The sequence below is a fragment of the Physeter macrocephalus genome, chromosome 15, assembly GCF_002837175.3.
Source record: "Physeter macrocephalus isolate SW-GA chromosome 15, ASM283717v5, whole genome shotgun sequence".
NCBI classification, from domain to species: domain Eukaryota; kingdom Metazoa; phylum Chordata; class Mammalia; order Artiodactyla; family Physeteridae; genus Physeter; species Physeter macrocephalus.
The window spans coordinates 13,862,993-13,882,646 of NC_041228.1; the positions used below are offsets into that span (position 1 = coordinate 13,862,993).

Here is a 19,654-nt window from a genome sequence, read left to right on the forward strand (position 1 = left end):
TGAGAGCTCTTAAAGTATAATTCTCCTAATGTATTTTCTCATACTCAGCTATTTCCCAGGGTATGAGAAGACAGCAGGAACACTAAGTCCACCCCTCACAAAGCCCTTTCTCCAGGCCCCACGAGCACTGCAGGAAACACCTTCCATCTTTGAAATTTCCAGATAGGGAAACATCTTTTTATCCTTCTCGCAAGAGCATGAGGGCTACTTGTTATGTCCCTGCCCTGCTCAGGGAAGCTGGCCTTGGTCTTCTGCCTGTTCCCTGATATACCTGGCAACTTCCTCACTAAAGAAGAGAATGAAATTTTGCCCAAGTTACATTTCCAGCAGGGCCCCTCCTTTTAGGGCACCTGCAACATCTGCAGTGAATTTCAGGGTCACAAAACTGCTCCCAGCCATAGTCATTATATCCAGGAAGGGCCTGTTGTCTACCAGGCTCTTTGATGCATATGATCCTGGTCACCCCCTAAGACACCTGGAGTGAAGCATCTCGAGCTACATTTTCCAGGGGAGGAAGAGGAGGCTCAGAGCTACTCGGCTATAAGATGCTTGAGCTCTCCCTCCCGCCCTGGAGAAGGCACAGGGTGTTCCCCCACCCCGAGTAGTTTACTGCAAGTGAGGTCAAACTAAAGGAACCAGCCTGAGCCCTTGAAAGAGATAAAGGGATCACAAAAGGGCAGCCGAAAGGGTGTGTGAGGCCGAAGAGGGAAGATGGGGAAGGAATGGGTTCATTTTAGCCCCTGGAACTCAGCCTAGCACATAGTAGGTACTCTATCAATATACACACATATTAATATGTACACACATAGAGTTGTAAATGATATCATGGATACTCGTCCTGGATATGGCTTAAGCACCTGCTCTGTGCCCAGACCTGAGGTGGACCAGTAAAGCACAAGGGCTGATTCCAGCACAAAACCTCATCTCTGAGCTTACCATCATGGAGAAGACTCACTTCTTGATTATTCCAATTTAACGCTGAAAGAGAAACATGATTTCAAAAAACTAGAGAAATGATTAAAAGAAAGCCCAGGAGAAGGAAATGCTAATTTCCACTTGGAGAAGCTCAGGAAGGCTTCCTGGAAGAGGGAGCATTTTAGCTGGGCCTTGGAATACACATAACGGTAACAGCAACCATAATCCACTAACTACTGTTGACCACTGGCTGTATGCCAGGCACGAGATAAGCCCTTCTTATACATATCATCTCATTTAATTCTTCCAATATCACCTCTTTAATTCTACAAGGTTAGGGCTGTTGTTATTCCCATTATACAGGTGAGGACACTGAGTTACAGTCATAATGACAAACCAGTAATGGTCAAAGCAGATATTGAATCCCAGGTGTCTCTGGAACTTATCTGCCCAGTCAGAGGTGAGGCTGGGACAGAGAGGGAGAAAGAAGTATGGCTCCTCCAGTGGGAGGACTCCTCTGGAGTGGACTCCCTACGGGGAAGGAGGAAGTGGGAACATGCAGGAAGGGGAGAAGGTAAAGCCTATTTCTGTTTGAAAGGCACAGTCTCCCTGCCTACCAGTAAACAGCAGCACAATGAATAGCAAAGCTTGTCGCTTGCAGAACAATTAAAGAGAGAGATTGGGACTGTTTGCTCCAAAGTTTCCTGAATGCAAGAATGATTAGAGGGGAATTGGACAAAGGAGCTCATTTTCCCACCATTATTAGCTACACTTACTATGGGCAAGGCATACACTAGGCTTTTGCAAGCATTATTTCATTTTAATTTTCCTAGAAACACTCTGATAATTATAGATAGTATCCATTGATTGTGAAGCATGTGCCGGCCATTGTTCTAGATGCTTCTATATTTTTACACTCATCGGATCCTCACAACTCTACACGACAAGTATTATTATTATCACCACTTTACGGAAGAGAAAACTGAGACGTAGAGCAAGTAAGTGTTTATCCCAAGGTAACATAGGGGGTAAATAGAAGAACCAGGCTTTTGAACTCAGCAGTCTGGCTTCAGAACTCATGCTATTCACCATTATCCATTCAGCCCTATAAAGAAGGCATTATTACCCACGTCAAATAAATAAGGAGGTAGAGGTCCAACAATATTATATGACCTGTCCAGTAATTTTGGTTGCAAAACCATTAGAACCCAAGAGCCACACTATTAACCACCTGGCAAGAGTAGCCCTCTGACTTCTGGTGTGCAGTGCACATGTCACTTCTCTCCCTGCCTCCGTTTCACCACCTGGAAAAGAAGAAGAAAAACTTTGATATCGTTTAAGAGCCTGGTCAACTCAGACCTCCCGGGACAGGTTGGGAAGTTTGAACATCCCAGAGTATCACCTGAGTATGAAACCAGTTGTTTTCTGGCAGGCCAACCACAGCTTAACCCTGAGCAGCTGCTCATTTGCATGAGGATAATAAAGGGTTCCTGTCACCACTCCTCGTCCACCCCTGTGGCAGAGTCTCCAGTATGGCCACCAGTAGTTTCTCCCTTGTCAGTACATACATTCTGCTCCCACAGCAAGAGGTGGAGCCTATTTTCCTTCCCCTTGACTCTGGTCTGGACTTGTGATTTGCTTTGCTCAACCAAATGTGGTAGAGATGACATCCTGGGACTTCTGAGCCTGGTCTTAAGTGTTTGGAGAGCTCAGTCTCCTGCTTCTTAGAAGGCAGCTGCTAGGCTGTAGAGAAACCAAGCTAGATGATGAATGATGAGAAACCACATGGAGGAGAGAGGTCCTGAGGATGAGAGGTCACCTTGGATGTTCCTGCCCCCGGCAAAACCCAGCTGAGTATAGTTACTTGACTAACCTTGGTTACACCACGTAGAGCAAAAAATTGCCCAACTATGGGGGGAAATAATAAATCTTTGTTGTTTTAAGCCACTACACTTGGGAGTGATTTATTACACAGTAATTGAAAGAACCCCATTTCTTCCACCTTATCTTTTTTCACCACAAAAGATAACTCCATAGCTCACAGGTGTCAATGTCCACTGGCTTATGGCATTTAAGTGTTCTCATGCCTTCATGACTAATGGACAGGTTCTTACCTAAGGCAAAGGGCAGTGATGTGGCTTCATTCATTCAGTGTGAGCATCTGCCTGTGCCAGGAATAGGTTGGGGTCTAGAGACCCACAGATAAATACGACACAGTCCATCCTTCAAAAAGCCAAGTTTGGGGAATAGCCGAGTCCCTCTCATCACAACCCAGAGTGATGGGGTCAATTCGTTCATTCATTCAACATCTTATGAGAGCCAACTACACGTCAGGGACTCCTACTCATCTGTACCAGTGATCAATGAACAAAGTGCAGAGCCAAGCCCTCATCCACCTTATATTTTAAGGGGATTTCATTCCAATAATCACAGAGGTACAAGTGAAGCTCTGTGGGAGCACAGAGGAACTAAATGCTGAGATGGGAAGGGTAACAAGTTTTATCCCTGTTTTACAGATGAGCATTCTGAGATCCAGGAGAGCTCAGACTTACTCCACTGCTTATTAGCTGTGTGACCTTGGGCAAGTTACTGAACATTTCTGTTCTTCACTTGCCTCATCTATAAAATGAATTTAATAATTATATGTATGTCATGGATTATTATAAAGATTAAATGAGTTAATATTTATAAAGCACAAAAAATAGTTCATGACACATTTAAATACTATATTAATTTTATTCAATGAATTTTAGAAACAAAACAAAAGAAAATGACATGATTAGCCCAAGTTCACAGCACTGGGTCAAAGTTGGAATTGACCCCTGATCCAGTGCTCTTGCTACGCACCTCTATTCTGCTGCTCAACTATGTTTGTGCCTCCATTTTCAGTGTGAGAGATTTAAATCATCTGTGTACTCCCCTCTGGACATAGGTATCACAGGGAGACCCTTCGTGTATCCCCAAGTCAAAGAGTTCAGCAGAAAGGACTCCCGAGGTTCAAATCTCAGGCTCCCCACAGATCATGTGCAGGGTAGAGATTGTTGAGATGACTCAGGTTGATGTTAATTTACAAATTTATGTGTCAGAAATCATGTTCACGCCCCAGGTGTTTTGAGAAGGACTTGAAGGGTTAAAATGCACCATCCTGCAGATAGGGACTGCCAAGGACTGTGAATTCTCCACAGACATTCCCACCTTCTATTGTCTGGCCATCCTAGGCTATACCTCCGTGACCCTCATCTGGTGGAACTCGGTCCAGCCAAGGCATATAATGCCCAGGCTCTCTGAAGCTGACATTGTCCTTCCATCAGGGTGGCAAGCAAGGGCCCTGGGAAGACTGTAGTCTCATCTGCAGCCTGGCTTCCACCCACTTACCAACAATGACACAACTCCTTCTCCTGACAAGCACTTCCCAACCGCCACTGAGATCTGCTGGATGAGGAGCCAATTCCCATCACAGCCGTGCACAGGCCTGTGGGCGGGGCTGTGGATGGAGCTCTCTTCCACACCCAGATCTGGGAAGATGGAGCTCATCTCTTCACCCGCCAGAAGCCCAGCCAAGCGTAATCGGCCTGCTGTGAGGGGCCATGAGGAAACAAGTGGGAAATGACCCAACAATCAGGACTGTGAAAGCCACAGTTGTCAGAGAAGCATGCTCAACGGACCTGATGATGGAATTGTCCCAAAAGGAAAGATTTAACTTGTTTTAGGAACTAGTCAGAGCATGGCTTGGGCACGTTGCCTGTGTACTACGAGAACAATCTCTGGGAAATGTGGAACAGAGTTACTGTCAAGCAGATCGTAGCCCTGGAGCCTGATATTCAGTGGTCCCTGGTATTCAGCTAGCCCCTAATTCCTCAAGACCCCCCTGACCACTACCAGTGCCAGACAGGCTGACCCGTGCTTCTCAGTTACTCCGCAAGTATCAGGAGATGGGGCAAGAGGTGCAAGGACATAGCCCCTGCCCTCGAGGACTTCTTTGTCTGGAGCCCATGGATAATTACAATCCAATATGATGGATGCCGCGATGTGTACGGATTCCGGGAGCCCAGACGGAGGAGTGACTTGTCCTGTCTGGGCAATCCCAGGAGGATTCAGAAGAAGCGAATGGTGAACCGGGCCTCAGAGGATGACTTCAAGTAGTGTTTGTGAAGTGTTTCCGGGGTACCAGGCGAAACACCAGCACTGGCCAGGGAGAGTAGGCCACATGTAGGGGATTCCAGCAGGGTTCTGTTCCCACCCTCCCCGCTGACCCCAGTCTACCTTCCTTTCAAACACCAGCTCAACAGTATCTCCCTTCCAGGAATAATTTTCTGGTTTCAGCCAACCCCTAACTCAACATCTCTTCTCAAGCCATGAACTTAGGGGCAACCTCTTCATGAACCAACCAAAAGACATTTACTGAGGCCCAAAGAGTAGCCTTGAGTAGCTAAGAGCCCTAAAAGACTCCTCAGCTTATGCTCCAAGAACCAATGTTCTTGTCCTCAATTGGGTGCTGAACTGAATGGTCATATTTAGAAGTCCATACAGTATGAGGGATAAAAATTAGGGATGAAGAGAGCATTTATCCTCCTTGGGAACTCCAGATGAAAATGTTTTTGGACTGTTTCGAGCGTGAACTGATGTTTGGACCCAGGGAAGCTTCAAGCCCCTTGAGAATAGAAGTTTGTGTTTACTGTGCCTTCTGCATCTTCATACTTAACTTCTTAGCAGGGACACCTATAGTTTTAGTACAGAATGTACTTGCTATGGTCTGAATGTTTGTGTCTCCCCACCAAATTCATACGTTGAGATTCTAAATTCCAAAGATGATAGTATTAGGAGGTGGGCTATTAGGAGGTGCTTAGGGCATGAGGGTGGAGCCCTCATGAATGGGATAAGTCCTTTCATAAAACAGGCTCCAGGGAGATCCCTTGCCCCTTCCACCATTGAGGACACAGAGAAAAAGCACCGTCCCTTCTTAAACCAGGAACTGAACCCTTAGCGGCCATCTCACTGAATATGCCAGCTCCGTGATCTTGGACTTCCCAGCCTCCAGACTGTGAGAAATAACTTGCTATGGTTTATTAGCTACCCAATCTGTGGTATTTTGTTATAGCACCCCAAACGGACTAAGATAGTACTCAAACAAGACTTTCTTAACAGGAAAGGTAGACATTTTGACATAACTGAATCTCTCCTTGCCAATCTGGAAGGTTCCCCCAGCTGGGCCTAGGGAGGTACCTAAGTGATTGGGATCCAGAGGTTAGATATTCCTTCCATCTGCAGAAGGCAGAAAGGCAGGACAGCAGGGAAAAGGAAGGAGGGAAGGAAGGAAGGGAGAGAGGGTGGGAGAGGGTGGGGGGGGAGGAAGGACTGCAAGGTGGCTCTTTTTTGAGTACCTACCGTGTGCCTGGCACCAAGTGAAGTACTTTACACTTACTATTAAACACTGTTATATTTAATTTCTGCTTCCAAACAATCTGTGAGAAAGGTTTCACTGACTCGACTTTACAGCTAAGAAACTTAGGCTCAGAGAATTTAAGTAACACACCTGAGCTCAAAGCCCTAATAAACAAGGATTCCATCCAAAATCTGAAGACTCGGAAGATAGTGCTTTTTCTAGATGGCCTGGATAAAAATAACTGCCATTTATCAAGAACGCTCTGCTTGTCAAGTCCTAGGAAGGCCCTTTACAAACAGTGTCACATAAACTCACTGAAAAGATTCTCCCGACGGAGCAGCCCGTGCCCAGGTGCTCCTCTGGCACAGGGCCCAGCAGCCAAGGTGACCACATCACGTAGCATCCAAACCAGAGCAGTTCTGAGCAGCAAGGACAAGGGCACCGTCTCATGTGTCTGTCCCAGTTGTAGCCCCTCTTCCAACCGTCCATCCATCTCCTTGAGCAAATATGCCTGAAGGGGCTTAAATCCAACTCTCCTGTGTGACCCTTGAGTCCTCTTCATCCTCCCCAGCAAGGGGCCATCAGTCTTTCCAGGGCTTCAGGACACTGACCACACACTAAGGAATGTAAAAGAAGTGAGAGCAATGGATTTTACTAGGTAGTTTTTTTATAAAACACTGCCCTATTCAAAGCATTGTCATACAGCTTAAGAGCACGTTTTTCTTGCTTTCTTAAGGTTTAAAAATACCCTTTCTTTGGATGACACAATGGTTATAATAAATTGTCACTTGACTTTTAATGCCTTCAATGGACAAAATTAAAATTTGACAACATTATGATATTGGTTTGCTTGGTTTAATTTTGTTTTACCGTTTGGAAGTGTACAGTTCAGTGGTATTAAGTAGATTCGCATTGCTCTGTAACCATCACCACCATCCAACTCCAGAAATTTTTCATCATCCCAAACTGAAACTCTGTACCCACTGAACAATAGTTCCCCATTCCCCCATTCCCCCAGCCCCTGGCAACCTCTGTTCTACTTTCTGTAGTTATGAATTCGACTGCTCCAGGTACCTGCTATAAATGGAATTGTATAGTATCTGTCCTTTTGTATCTGACTTATTTCACTTAGCGTAATTCCCTTAAGGTTCATTCATGTTGAAGAATGGGGTAGCGTTTCCTTCTTTTGTAAGGCTGATTAACGTTCCACTGTATGTATATATCACATTTTCTTATCATTTATTCATCCCTGGTACTTGGTCAATTTGCAGGTCAGCGTAATCCAAAGGCCTGGGAACCACTGATGCAGTCTGTGCCCATACTTAAGTGATGGGGTACTTGCTCCCCACCCTACCCAGGACTTCTTTTTGTGGTTATATTTAAGCCTGGATGGCAAGGGGGGACCAACCAAACTGAAGTGGGACAGTAGAGAATAATTTTCAGGCCTCAGCAGCCTTTCAACACTTCAAGATTTGATCCCGATGGCTGTGGGTCTAGAAGCTCGTTGCTCAGCTTACCCAGGAAAGATCGGACCCTAGAAAAAGGGTTCCAGACACCTATACCCACAGCCACTTCTTTGTTCATTCTCTCGTTCACAGAGACGTACCCTTAACTCAGAAACTCAAGTCAAAAATTTCGGAATCACCTTCAACTCCTCTCTTTTTCTCACACCTCGTATCCAAACCATCATCAAGTCCTGTCATCAGAACTTTAAAATAGAACTCAAATCTTACTCCTTTTCACTGCATCACCATCTCCCTAGTCCGAGCCACCATGTCTTGTGTCTGGACTATGGCGATAGTGTCCTAACTGGTCTCTCAATGTGAGATCTTTCTCCTTACTATCCCATCTTCTCCCGACAGCCAGACTATCTTTCTAAAATGTAAGTGTGGTCATGTGATTCTCCTAAAATACAGCAGAAACCCACCCAGTTTAGCACAATAAAAATACTGGACAAAGTCTTTTTTAAAAATTGTTCCTCACGCCCTAGGGCCTGTGCATCACAACTACTGAGCCTACGTGCCGCAGCTACTGAAGCCCGCATGCTGCAACTACTGAAGCCTGAACGCCTAGAGCCCGTGCTCCACAACAAGAGAAGCCACCGCAATGAGAATCTCACGTACAACAACTAAGACCCAATGCAGCCAAAAATTTAAAAAAAATTTTTTTAATTATTCCTTAATGAATGGCTAAGCTAGAAAAACAGAAAAGGAATCCCTTAAAGATCAGAAAAAATGAGAAAGCTTGAATCTGTAGGGGTAGGCAAAGAGTGGAGCTGACATGTACCCAGGGTAAGAGTGATTCCCCAGAGGCAAAGCGATGAGGTCTTAATGAATCTTGTGAATTGTGGGGGGAAAGGGCATGGGTGGGAAGCAGGAGACAAGACCTGGGGCCCTAGCAACGTGAGAGGTCAGACTGGAGATGCCCATAAAAAAGCCGGGACCTCCGAGAATGACAACCTCAATGGATAAACGAGGAATAAAAATTCATCCCACAGCATGAGATTTGTTGGTCTGGCTTTGGCTCTGGGTGAAGCAGAAACGAAGGAAAAAACTATTCCCTTGAGAATTCCTAACCACAGGCCCAAATTCGCAGGGTTTGGGGCCATTATTCATGTCCCTTAGGTGGCCCAGCACAACTTGAGTCGATTCAGGTGGCTACCAGAAACATACCACAAGTACTCTCTGGAGGTGTATGCTTTAAAGCTAAGCCTCAAAGAATGGCCCAGATACTGTTCCAAGGAGCATAAACTCACAATCAAGAATCGAAAACACACTAATAAACAGAACTTCGTAAGGGAGAAGCAGCAGAATCCACAAACGATGGTTCGGCTTCATAACTACAGATGCTGGAATTAATAGACACAACATATAAAGCCATCACGCACATAATGAAAGAAAAGAGAGATGTGAACCAGTGACAAAGGAATACGAATCCAACCAGGCATGTTTGGAAAAGAACCAGATAGAACTTCTGGAAATGAGAAAGTATAATAATTAAAATTAGAAATTTTTATGATAATTATTAACATTAGAAACTCAATGGATTGCTGAAACAATGTTTTAGCAATTAGTGGGAAAGGGAAAATTAGTAAAAAAAAAAAATCTTAAGAAATTATCCACACTGCACCCTAGAGAGAAAAAAACAACATGGTGGATAGAATGAGAGGCACTAACATATGTCTCTTGGATGGTCAGAAGAAGATATGAGAGAGAATAGGCAAGCAGTTGAATAGGAACACATCGATTCCCAGCTCAGTGTCTCCTATCACTTCCCTCACTCTAAGGAGAAATGTCAAAGTCCCTGTCAAGGCCTACACAGTCAGACACGGTCTGGCTCCTAAGCACTTCGTGTTGGCCATCCGTTCTGGACCCTGCCAGGCATACTCCCGCACCTCCAGGGTTTCTTCGGGGAGCATTCTTCCCCCAGAGCCCTGCATGCCTTACGTCCTCGCTTCATTCAGATGAAAGGCCACCCTTGACCGCTCAAGTTAACATTGCCCCCCGCACCTCCACCTGGCCCTGCTTTATTTTGCTTCTGGTATAATTACCTAATATTAGATTATACTTTTATTTGTTTATCTTGTATTGTTCTTTTCCTCAGTGTATAGATATATGCCTTGCCCTGAGTAGATTAGGTGAATATCTTTTGGTAGAAATAATGGACGAGTGAAACGTAGACATACCCACTGTGTGGTCAGTGCTGCAAGGATACAGAAATGGGTGAGGCGGGGACACTGGGTTGCCTGCCTTTGTCCCCCCTCTTCTTCTCCCTTAGTAACACAATCCTGATTTTGTTCAGGAAGCAATGGAACGAGCTGAAAAGCTCTATTTCCCAGGTACCCTTGTAGAGAGATATGACCATTTGGTTACATGCTGGCTGGTGTTATATAGGCTTTCTTTGTTGGGTGGTACTTCCAGGAAGACTCCTCAAAAGAATGAGTGGACTTGTGTGGGAGACCTTATGTATCTTTGTCCCTTCTCTTTCTTGCTACCTGGAATGTGGACATAAGGGCTGAGACTGCCATGACTATCTTACAACCATAAGTCAACCTTGAAGATGGGGAAATTTCCTGGCAGTCCAGGGGTTAGGACTCCAAGCTTCCACGGCAGGGGACCCGGGTTCAATCCCTGGTCGGGTCAGGGAACTAATCCCGAAAGGCGCGAGGCTCGGCCAAAACAAACAAACAAACAAAACCTTGAGGTTGGGAGCCATGAGCTACGGATGGTAAATGGTAAACCACACAGTTAAAAGGAGCCTGGAACATCAGTGATGTCACAGTTGTCATTCCAGGCCTGTCTTCTTAACCCAGACATATTTTAGCAGAGAGAAAAATAAGTCCCTATCTTTTTTCAAACACTACTTACTACAGGTACTCGTCAATGATACCTTGAATAAGATTCAGTCCCTCACTTCAGGAACTTACAACCAATAATAAGATTCAGACATACCCACTGACCCCCAGGGCAATGGGCTGTCCAGGAGGAACTCAGCAGGGTCAAGTGCCTTGCCCAGCACGGGGCTTGGTGAGCAGGAGAGCGCTGGTATCTCCCCAAGGAAGGATTGGGTCATCAGCGTGGCCTTTCACACCCTCAGATTGTTGGGTTAGGCAAGGGCTGGCAGTGTGAGGGGTCAAACCACAGCAATTTCTGCTCCTTCTGGAGTCACCCAGTGGGGAAAATGTCACATATGTTCATGAGGTGTCACCAGTCAATCAGAAGTCTTAGTTCAGCATCCTCTCTGTGCCTGGCATTGTGTTAGACGCCATGCGGGAGGCACACGGAGGAGATGTGGCTGCTGACCCCAGGAGGCTTACGCTTACAGATACTCATGAACTCGTGTCTGGGAAGAACCTTGGTGGGAACCTCGGTTTCCTGGCCTCAAGGTTCCATGTGGAGGGATCTTATCTGGGATAACATCTCCTACCTCACTTCCGCACAAGTCTCACTCCTCATGAGAGGTGGAGTGGGTCTGAGAGCAGAAACAGATAAGCCCTTCTGCGTTCTCTCTCTTTAAGATCCACCTTAGGACGTGCCTGTAGGATGCTCAGTTTCCACTGAAGGGGTGGACAAGTCTGTCTGACTCCAGGGAGCCCAATCACATACTTGTGCCACATCCTTCAACCCAACTTTTATCAGTCAAACAGTTGATAGTTTTATCTCCATCTCTTTTTCGGTTCTGAATTCAAGAAGAGAAGGAATGAGTTATTTTTGGTCCGTCAGTATATTTAATGTTGACAGCTGTTATGAACAACCTCCAAATCTCAGTGTCCTAACACCATCAAAGTTTTAGTCCTCATCTCACAAAGTCCAATGATGACGTTTCTGGTCAAGAGGCTGTGCTGTAAAAGGGTGACTCAGGGACCCAGTTTGCTTTCATATTGTGTCTCCACCATTATGCGGCTTCCAAGCCGACCTGGAATCATCCAGCCATGGGAGATGGTGAAAGCCTGGAAGATCGTGCTGTGGGATATTTTACAGTGTGAACAGCCAAGCCTGGAAATGTCAGAGATGACTTCCACCTACACTCCGTTGGGCAAAGTGAGTTACATGACATCTCCTAGATGCAAAGGAGGCTGGAAAATGTGTCTTATTCACGTGCCCAGGGAGAACTAGACATTGGTGGACTTCAGCAGTCTCTGCCATGCCCAACATGGTCTAATCCCGTCATCATGAACGGGACAATTTTGAGAATCGAAGCCTGTGACAAAGCTGCCCAAAGCACACAGCCATTAACAACAGAGCTGGGAAGAAAACTGGCATCGCCGAAACTAGATAGCATGTGTGGAGTGGGGAGGGGTAAAACCGAGGGCCCTGAACCTAGGTGAGGCATCTGCCCGGCCTGGCCTCAGGGAGTAGTGAGTTCCCTGTCACTGCAAGAAGGCAAACAGAGGCTGATCATTGGTGGAGTTATCGAGAAGCAAGTTTTCCATCAGACAACTGGATTACATCAGCGATTCCCACACTTTGCATTCTCAAGGGCCCCTTTCATAAGTTTTCCCTTTGGACTTCATGTTTTGAAAGATTTTGTCAAACAAACAAACTGCACTTATTGAGTAATAACAAATATATTTCCCCACTCCTTCTTAATCAAGGGTGTGTGTGTGTGCATGTGTGTTGTGTGTGTGTGTGATCTACAACTGGACACGCTCACATTGGCACCATGGTTTTGCTCTGCTCATCGTATTCCAGAAATGCCCAAGATGTCATCAACAGCCAATCTAAGCATTTGACACCCTGCATGGATGATTTAATTCCAGCCAAAGCAAAGAAACTAAGAGTTTAGTTACCCCTATCATGGAGTAAAGTAACAATTTTTTAAAAGATTATTAAAAAGCTCTTCCAGACCCATAGCACTATTTAGGACTCTAGACATCTCACTCCCTTCTTCAACCCCTTCATTCCCCCCAACGGACAATGTTGGGGTACATTTTTTTGCCCCACCGAGTAGGAATCTTCTCAAGGACATGGACCCTGTCTCCGTATCCCTGGGGCCCAGGTTGGTGCCAGGTAGTCGCTCAATAATTAGACATGAAAAAAAAAAAAAATCTATGAATGAATATGAGGAACTCCATTTCTAGTGTGACGGTAAGGCTGGCAGATCAGAAGAAAGCAGACCCCTCTGAACTTGGCAGTTAGCCTGATCAGAGAGACAAAGTCAAAAGTCAACAGTGGGGGTCTCCCAGCCCCCAGCAAAAAGTCCTCACTGTGTACACCACGAAAGGGGAATTCCTGGAGGGCTGCAACTCTTTCATTCCTCTTTGAATAGACAGAGGCTCGCAGAGTGCCTGGTACATAGCAGACCCTCGAGAAGAGATCATGGGGGTCTCCCTCTTCTTAAGTCCCACCTTTCTTTCTGTGTCTCCTCCCTCCCTCCCTTCCCACCAGTGCTAACACCCTCAACCCCTTGCTTATATCCAGGCCTGGCACAAATTCTCAGGCCCGCCCTGCGTGTGGAATAATTAATTAAGGGTACCACTCAAGTCACACAGTCCCTTTAGATAGAGCTCATAAAATTCCTAAATTGGAGCTTAAAAATAGCTCTCTGAACCCAGGTGAGGGGTCTATCCTATAGGTTTGTTTTTTATACCCCACCTTGCTCCACCGAGGCCCTGAATGAGAAAATGGCATGAGCTGGTGGCCTCTCCCCCGCCCTTCCTCAGGCCTGGTGGTCACATTCTTGGTAGCAATGAGCGGTCCCCAGACATCCTGCCCCGAGCTTGACCCCAGAGTCACTGAGACACTTAGCATCTCCGAAAGCAGGGAGACCAGGGCGGCACGGCCATGACAGATATCCCCAGATAGCCCCTATTTTTGTCAGATAGCCCCTATTTTTGTCAGATAGCCCCTATTTTTGTCCTTTAGAACAGTGGTCCCCAAACTTTTTGTCACCAGGGACCGGTTTCGGGGAGGACAATTTTTCCACGGCCAGGGTCAGGGGATGGTCCAGGCGGTGATGCGAGCGACGGGGGAGCAGAGCAGATGAAGCTTCGGGCCCTTGCCGGCCACTCACCTCCCGCTGTGCAGCCCGGCTCCTAACGGGCTGTGGCCCAGTACCGGCCCATGGCCCCGGGGGCTGGGGACCCCTGCTTTAGAAGATTTATCCCAGTCCATAAACACAGGTTTACACATGGGAATAGTTGCTTATTTGCTGTCTCCCCACTGGCTTGTAAGCAGGAACCTTGTCTGTTGCCACCACTGGTCGCCATTGCACCCTCAGTGCCTAGCACAGAGCCTGGAGCACAGGAGCTGTTCAACCGACGCACAAGTGGATGCAAGAGTGAATGATTGTATGAACTCTGCTCAGTTCACTAAAGGGTAATGGAGAACCTTTTCCCGTCCCCCACTTTGCTCTAGGGAAGCTCCTGACGCGATGGGATGAATATTCCACCGGACGGGAGGACACGCGGGTTTTACAGTCCAGCTGGGCCTCAGTTGTACGATCTTGGGTAGGTCGGCAAACAACAGGCCACACGCTCCTCACACACACAATCGAAGAGGGTGAAGTAGATCAGTGGTTAGCAAACTGTACTCTCCCGAACCCCAGTGGCACCATAATACAGAATGCAGTCAAGAATCCAAGGTGCTACTAGCTGCCTCAAATGGTACCTGGGATGTGGCAGGTGTTTAAAAAAACAAACTTGTAGCCTGAATGTATAAAGTTAGGAATGAATGATTCTGGGTGAAAGTTCGGAATGGCTTCGTGGAGGGGATGATATTTAAGGTAAGTCAGGAAGGACGGGTAGGCACTCCCCTGGATGGGAAGGGGAGCCCACCGTTCCAGGCAGAAGCCAAAGCAAAGGCAGGACCCTGGGCGGTCTGGGGCTCTGATGGGCGTCCCATCTCCCTGAGAGTAACTTCCAATCTTCCCTGTGTCTTTATCCCACACCCTGTAGATCCTAAACTTCAGAGTCCAGCAGCAGCATTGCCAAGAGGCAGGGAGGGAGCCTCAGCCCCATTATCTTTTGTTGGAAGGACTTGATCCACCAAGCACCCATAACTCTCAAAATTTGGAAGGGGTTCAAACACAGGCAGATGAAAGGCTACATATTCTCTGCAAAGGTGAACTTCAGGCATGGAGTTCAGTACTGGTCCTCGGTGCAATTTCTTTTCTATAGCCCTTTTCTCTACTACCTTTGTATTGGAGTTAGTCTTTTTTTCTTAATTCCATTTCTTTTTCTATTTGGACCACACAGTAAATTCAAATATGAAAGCAAAATAGAGCACACGAGAATGTTCACAGTAGCAAATGTTGTAATAGTAAAACTCAGCAGACAAAAAGCTAGAAACAAATGAAAAGCCCATCTGTAAGGATCAGCTGAACTAAATATGGCACAGTTTCTATAACTGACTATTGTGTGGTTACCTTTAAAAAGGAGACCAGTTCTGTTGCTATGGAAAGACATCCACAATAAATTGAGAAAGTCAAGACGCAAAATGTCACAATAGGCTACCATTTGTGATATTTTTAAGAGGCTATTTAGACAGGTGTGGATTATATACATGGAAAATTGGAATAGTAATACATAAAAACTGTTGCAGGTGATTACCTCTGGGAAGTAGAATTGAAGATCTAAAGTGGAAGAATTATTTTTTCATTGGTACATCCTTTGCTTTTGATTTTTACCATGTGCATATGTTATTTCCATAATGAAAATTAATTTACTCGTTTATCCACCTGTAATTTATCTCTGTTAATTAATTTTAATAGAATATGTGCCCTGGATACAAAGCCCAGTTATGAATTTATTTAACTAATATTGATAAGGGTTTATTATACCCCAAGCAAGCGCTAGGTGCCGGGATTACGTAGATCCACAAAGGAAAGTAACATAGAGGCCTTGCCTTCTAGTGTCTCATTGTCAAGTGAGGGAGCTAGCCAAATAAATGTTGGCAACGGGGGAAAAATCAGTGTCATGACTGAGAAGAGTCCTGAAAATTATGGGACCACAGAGGACGGCACCTAGAAAGAAGACTTTCTGAAGGAGGTGCTATCTGAAAAGGGTTTTGAGGATGAATAGAAGTTAATTACAAAGAAGAAGGAAGGGGAAGAGCTTTCCAGGTGTAAAGAGCAAAACACATCCAGCTCACGGGACAATAAGGATGGATGGGTAGTTTTAACCACAGCAAATACACACTTGGAATACCTATGATTTTAAAATGCTCTCATAATGAAATAGTATGCAACCCCTACAAGGAAGAGGTAGCTCTACTGGAAGCAACTAACAGTTGGGTAAAGTGGTTAGGAGTTTGGCCTTTGGAACCAGATGTTAGATCTGGTTCAGATTCTGGCTCCACCACCTACTGGCTGGGCTGCGTTCCTTAACATCTCTCTGCTAAATTTCCTCCCCATAAAATGAAAATAATGATAGTACATTCTTCATTGGGTTCTAATGAGTATTAGAATGAAATCATGTAGACAAAGTCCTTATCTCAGTGCCTGCCACAAAATAAGCGTTGCATTAAATACGTGACAGTTACACTCCCATGGACTGATATTTAAGACATGTTACATATGAGGGAAAGAGACAAATTGCTTTTTATCTTTATGATATTATCTTATTTCAGCAGGGACTTTGCTGTTCTGTTCACCAATATGTATCCGTCAATACATAGGTGCATTCCAATAAATCACTGTTGAATGAATTAATTCCTGTAAAAGAAAATATATGTTGCATTTGCTACTACATACACAGAAAAAGAAACTGAAAAAGTATATACCAAACTGTTAATAGATGTTGTCTCTGGAATGACAGGATTATGAAGGATTTATCCTTTTTAAATCACACTTTTCTCTAACAAATGTTTTGCAAGGAACCTGATACCTGGTAAAAAGCAGAAAACAACAATAACGTTCGAATGTAAAACAAAAGGAAAAGTAAACGTTTTAGTTGTTTACTGGCACCATCATAGTCAATTGAAAGTTGTTTTCGTTTTTTCTGGAATTTGTCTCCAGTCTTCTGAGAGAGAAAATATAGTCTTGTATATATACAAAACTGCATATATACTGTATAACTGTATAACTTGTATATACAAGTTGATCTTTTCTTAATTTAAAATCATGAGATAGGCTGAACTTCAGTCATTGCCCCAGTTCTTGGATCTGTGCTCTTTGGTAGTGCTCTCCCAACCCTGTCTCTGGGCTCAGCCCTGTGGCTTGGTTTCGATCAATGGAAAAGTAGCAAGCATGACAAAATTATGGCTTGAAAAGCACTTGCACACTGGGGGTCTTGGAGCCCTAACAACATATGAAGAAGCCCAGGCTAGCCAGCTGAATGATGAGAGACAGGCAATCCACTCCCGCCATCTGAGACCAGACCGACCACAGACACGTGAGCCAGTGCAGCCAAGATCATCCAAGCCCGACCTCGACCAGAGAACCACCTGACAGGAGCTTGAGCTAAACAGACAGCTGTTATTTCAGGCCACTTAATTTTAGGGTGGTTCAGGGTTTGTCATGCAACAACGGATACCCAATACAAGTTACTTTAGTCACATGGCTTCTAAACAAAGTGCTCAACTGTATGTGATTTTTCAAATGAAAAAAAAGTCAAGAACCTGCAGCAAAATCACCACAAAATATTCACAATGAGTCTCTTTTAAAAATAAGAGTATATCAAATTGAGGCCTGCCTTTTGTGAAGGACAACAGACACAAGAATATTACATTTTATATATTATGTTCTTGTGTATAATATTTTATATATTATACAATATTATATTATAATAAGGGCTCTAGTTTTCTGACCACAAACACAGCTGAAGTTTACCCTGGTATAATATATATTTGACTTCCTTTTGAGATGACGCAACCAGTAGAGTTAAGTGATTCATTAAATTTCTTGAGACATTTACATATCTTTACAATGAATTCATTTCTTAAACATCACCCTGAACCTTTTCTTTTGGACATTTCTGAAGCATGAAGCGGCAGCATCAACCTCTCTAACAAGAACACACCTCTGCCAGGTGGGTCTCGCATTCACACACATCACCTCATTTGTTCCTCACAGCATTCCTGAGCATAGGTGTGATTATTCCAACTTAACCGAGGCAATGAGGCCCAGAGAAGTCAAGCGACCTGCCCAAGGTCACACAGCTCATAGGGGCAGACCTGAGCCCTGTCAAGACCGGGTCTTCTGCATCCAGATCTCTCATTTTTATCACATCACAGCACATGCTCCGGGATACTTTTAAACCTGGTGGAGTTAGATGGTTTACACTGAGCATCCAATCATCAAATAATAATAGGTAACCTTCACATAGCATTTGCTGAATGCCAGGTACTGTTCTGAGCATTTTGCGTATACGAATTCATTTCATTCTCACAGCAAGCCTATGAGGTAGGCTCTCTTATTATCCACATTTTACTAATGAAGGGACTAGGGCATGTGGGGAGTAAGTGATGTGACCAAGATCACACAACAAGTGAGCGACAGAGTCGGGATTCACACTGGGGAAAATAGCTCCAAAATCGATACTCCTAAACCAATGAGTTGCACTGCACCAAGACCTAGCATCCTGGTTGGCCTGGGACTGAGAGGCCTTCAAAGATGCTGAACTTTCAGCGCTAAAGCCAGGAGAATCCCAGACAAACCAGGGCAGTGGACAGAGGTTACAAACCAGCAGCGCTCAGGCCACATCCAGCCCATCCTATCTGAACCACACAGTATTCTGAAATAACATTGAGCCAACATTTAAAAATTAGATGACATATCTTATTAAGAGCTATACTTTGGGGAGATCAGGGTATGCATTCAGGCATAGTGACAATAGCTGCTGGGCCCTGTCCCCGTGGCAACAGCCCACCCGCATCCTCTGCGTTCCCCACCACATACACCAGGCGTCACGTGCCCTCAGCCCAGCCTGTTGGGCTCATTTCTGTGCCTGACCAGATGTTGTGTGCGGTTACTGGAGTGTGGGACCCCGCTTCACCATCCTGATGCACTAGAGCAGGGCTCCTGCACCTGTGAATCATCTGGGACGCTTTGAAGGTGCCCAGGACACACCTGTGCCCAATAGACTCAAACTTCCAGGTGCAGGTGAGTCATCAGGAGATGAGGCAGGTTCTGATTCGGTGGGTCCGGGTGGGGCCAGAAGACAGCGGCTCATTCGCATGTGAGCAAACTAAGCTGGCTCTTCCGGACAGCTCCTGTCTCCTTGGAGGCTCATTAGCAAAGAGGCCTAGAGAGGGGCAGTGAGCAGCCCCAGGTCACACAGAGCACCCAGATCTCTGCTGTCTCCCACCACCCAGTGCTGTCTCCCCCCCAGGTGACTTCACCCACCCATCCAAATCGCAGCACCTCCTAGCTCACTGTGTGAGGTGAGGCTGGGGTGAAATTCACCACGGAGAAGTCAGCTCCTGTAGAATCTGCTTCTGGATGCGGGTGGGTGGCAGTCCTCCGTGGAAAGGGGCTCCGGGGCAGGCGAAGCATCCGACATGCACGCAACAGAGAGAGCAGAGGCTGACGAAGGGAGGAGGGGCCGACTGAGGGATGGAAGCTCGGGACGCAGGACAGTCTCCTCCCCTGCCCCCTGCCAGTCAGGACACCCCATAGTCCCTGAGTCAGAGGGCCTGTGAACTCAGCCCCCCGCTGCTGGGTGGGAGGGTGAGTCAGCGGGCGTGTAGTGAAGTGCGCTTCTGCCTGGCCGAACATCGGGCCGTGCTCTGCTCTGTCTTGCCATTCACGCTGCCGGAGGCCTAAGGCTGCGTCTGTTCCACGTGACAGCAGGGTCCCTGATGAAGAAGGGACACTATGCCACACTCGCTGACCCCCTCTTGCTCCCTCCCCAGTGGGTGGTACTTTGCTTTGCACTCTCCAAGCACCTTGTCAACCCCCCACTGTACATCTGCTCTC

The 19,654-nt window shown here is 45.9% G+C and overlaps 1 long non-coding RNA gene across 1 annotated transcript; it reads right to left on the minus strand.

The window, feature by feature from the left end:
* Window positions 1–1,988: 1,988 nt before the first annotated feature.
* On the minus strand, window positions 1,989–19,307 carry LOC129392849 (uncharacterized). Its single transcript, XR_008619529.1, has 3 exons — window positions 19,100–19,307; window positions 6,614–6,915; window positions 1,989–2,219 (listed from the first exon to the last, which is right to left on the minus strand). It is a non-coding gene; the product is annotated as an uncharacterized lncRNA (long non-coding RNA).
* Window positions 19,308–19,654: the final 347 nt, after the last annotated feature.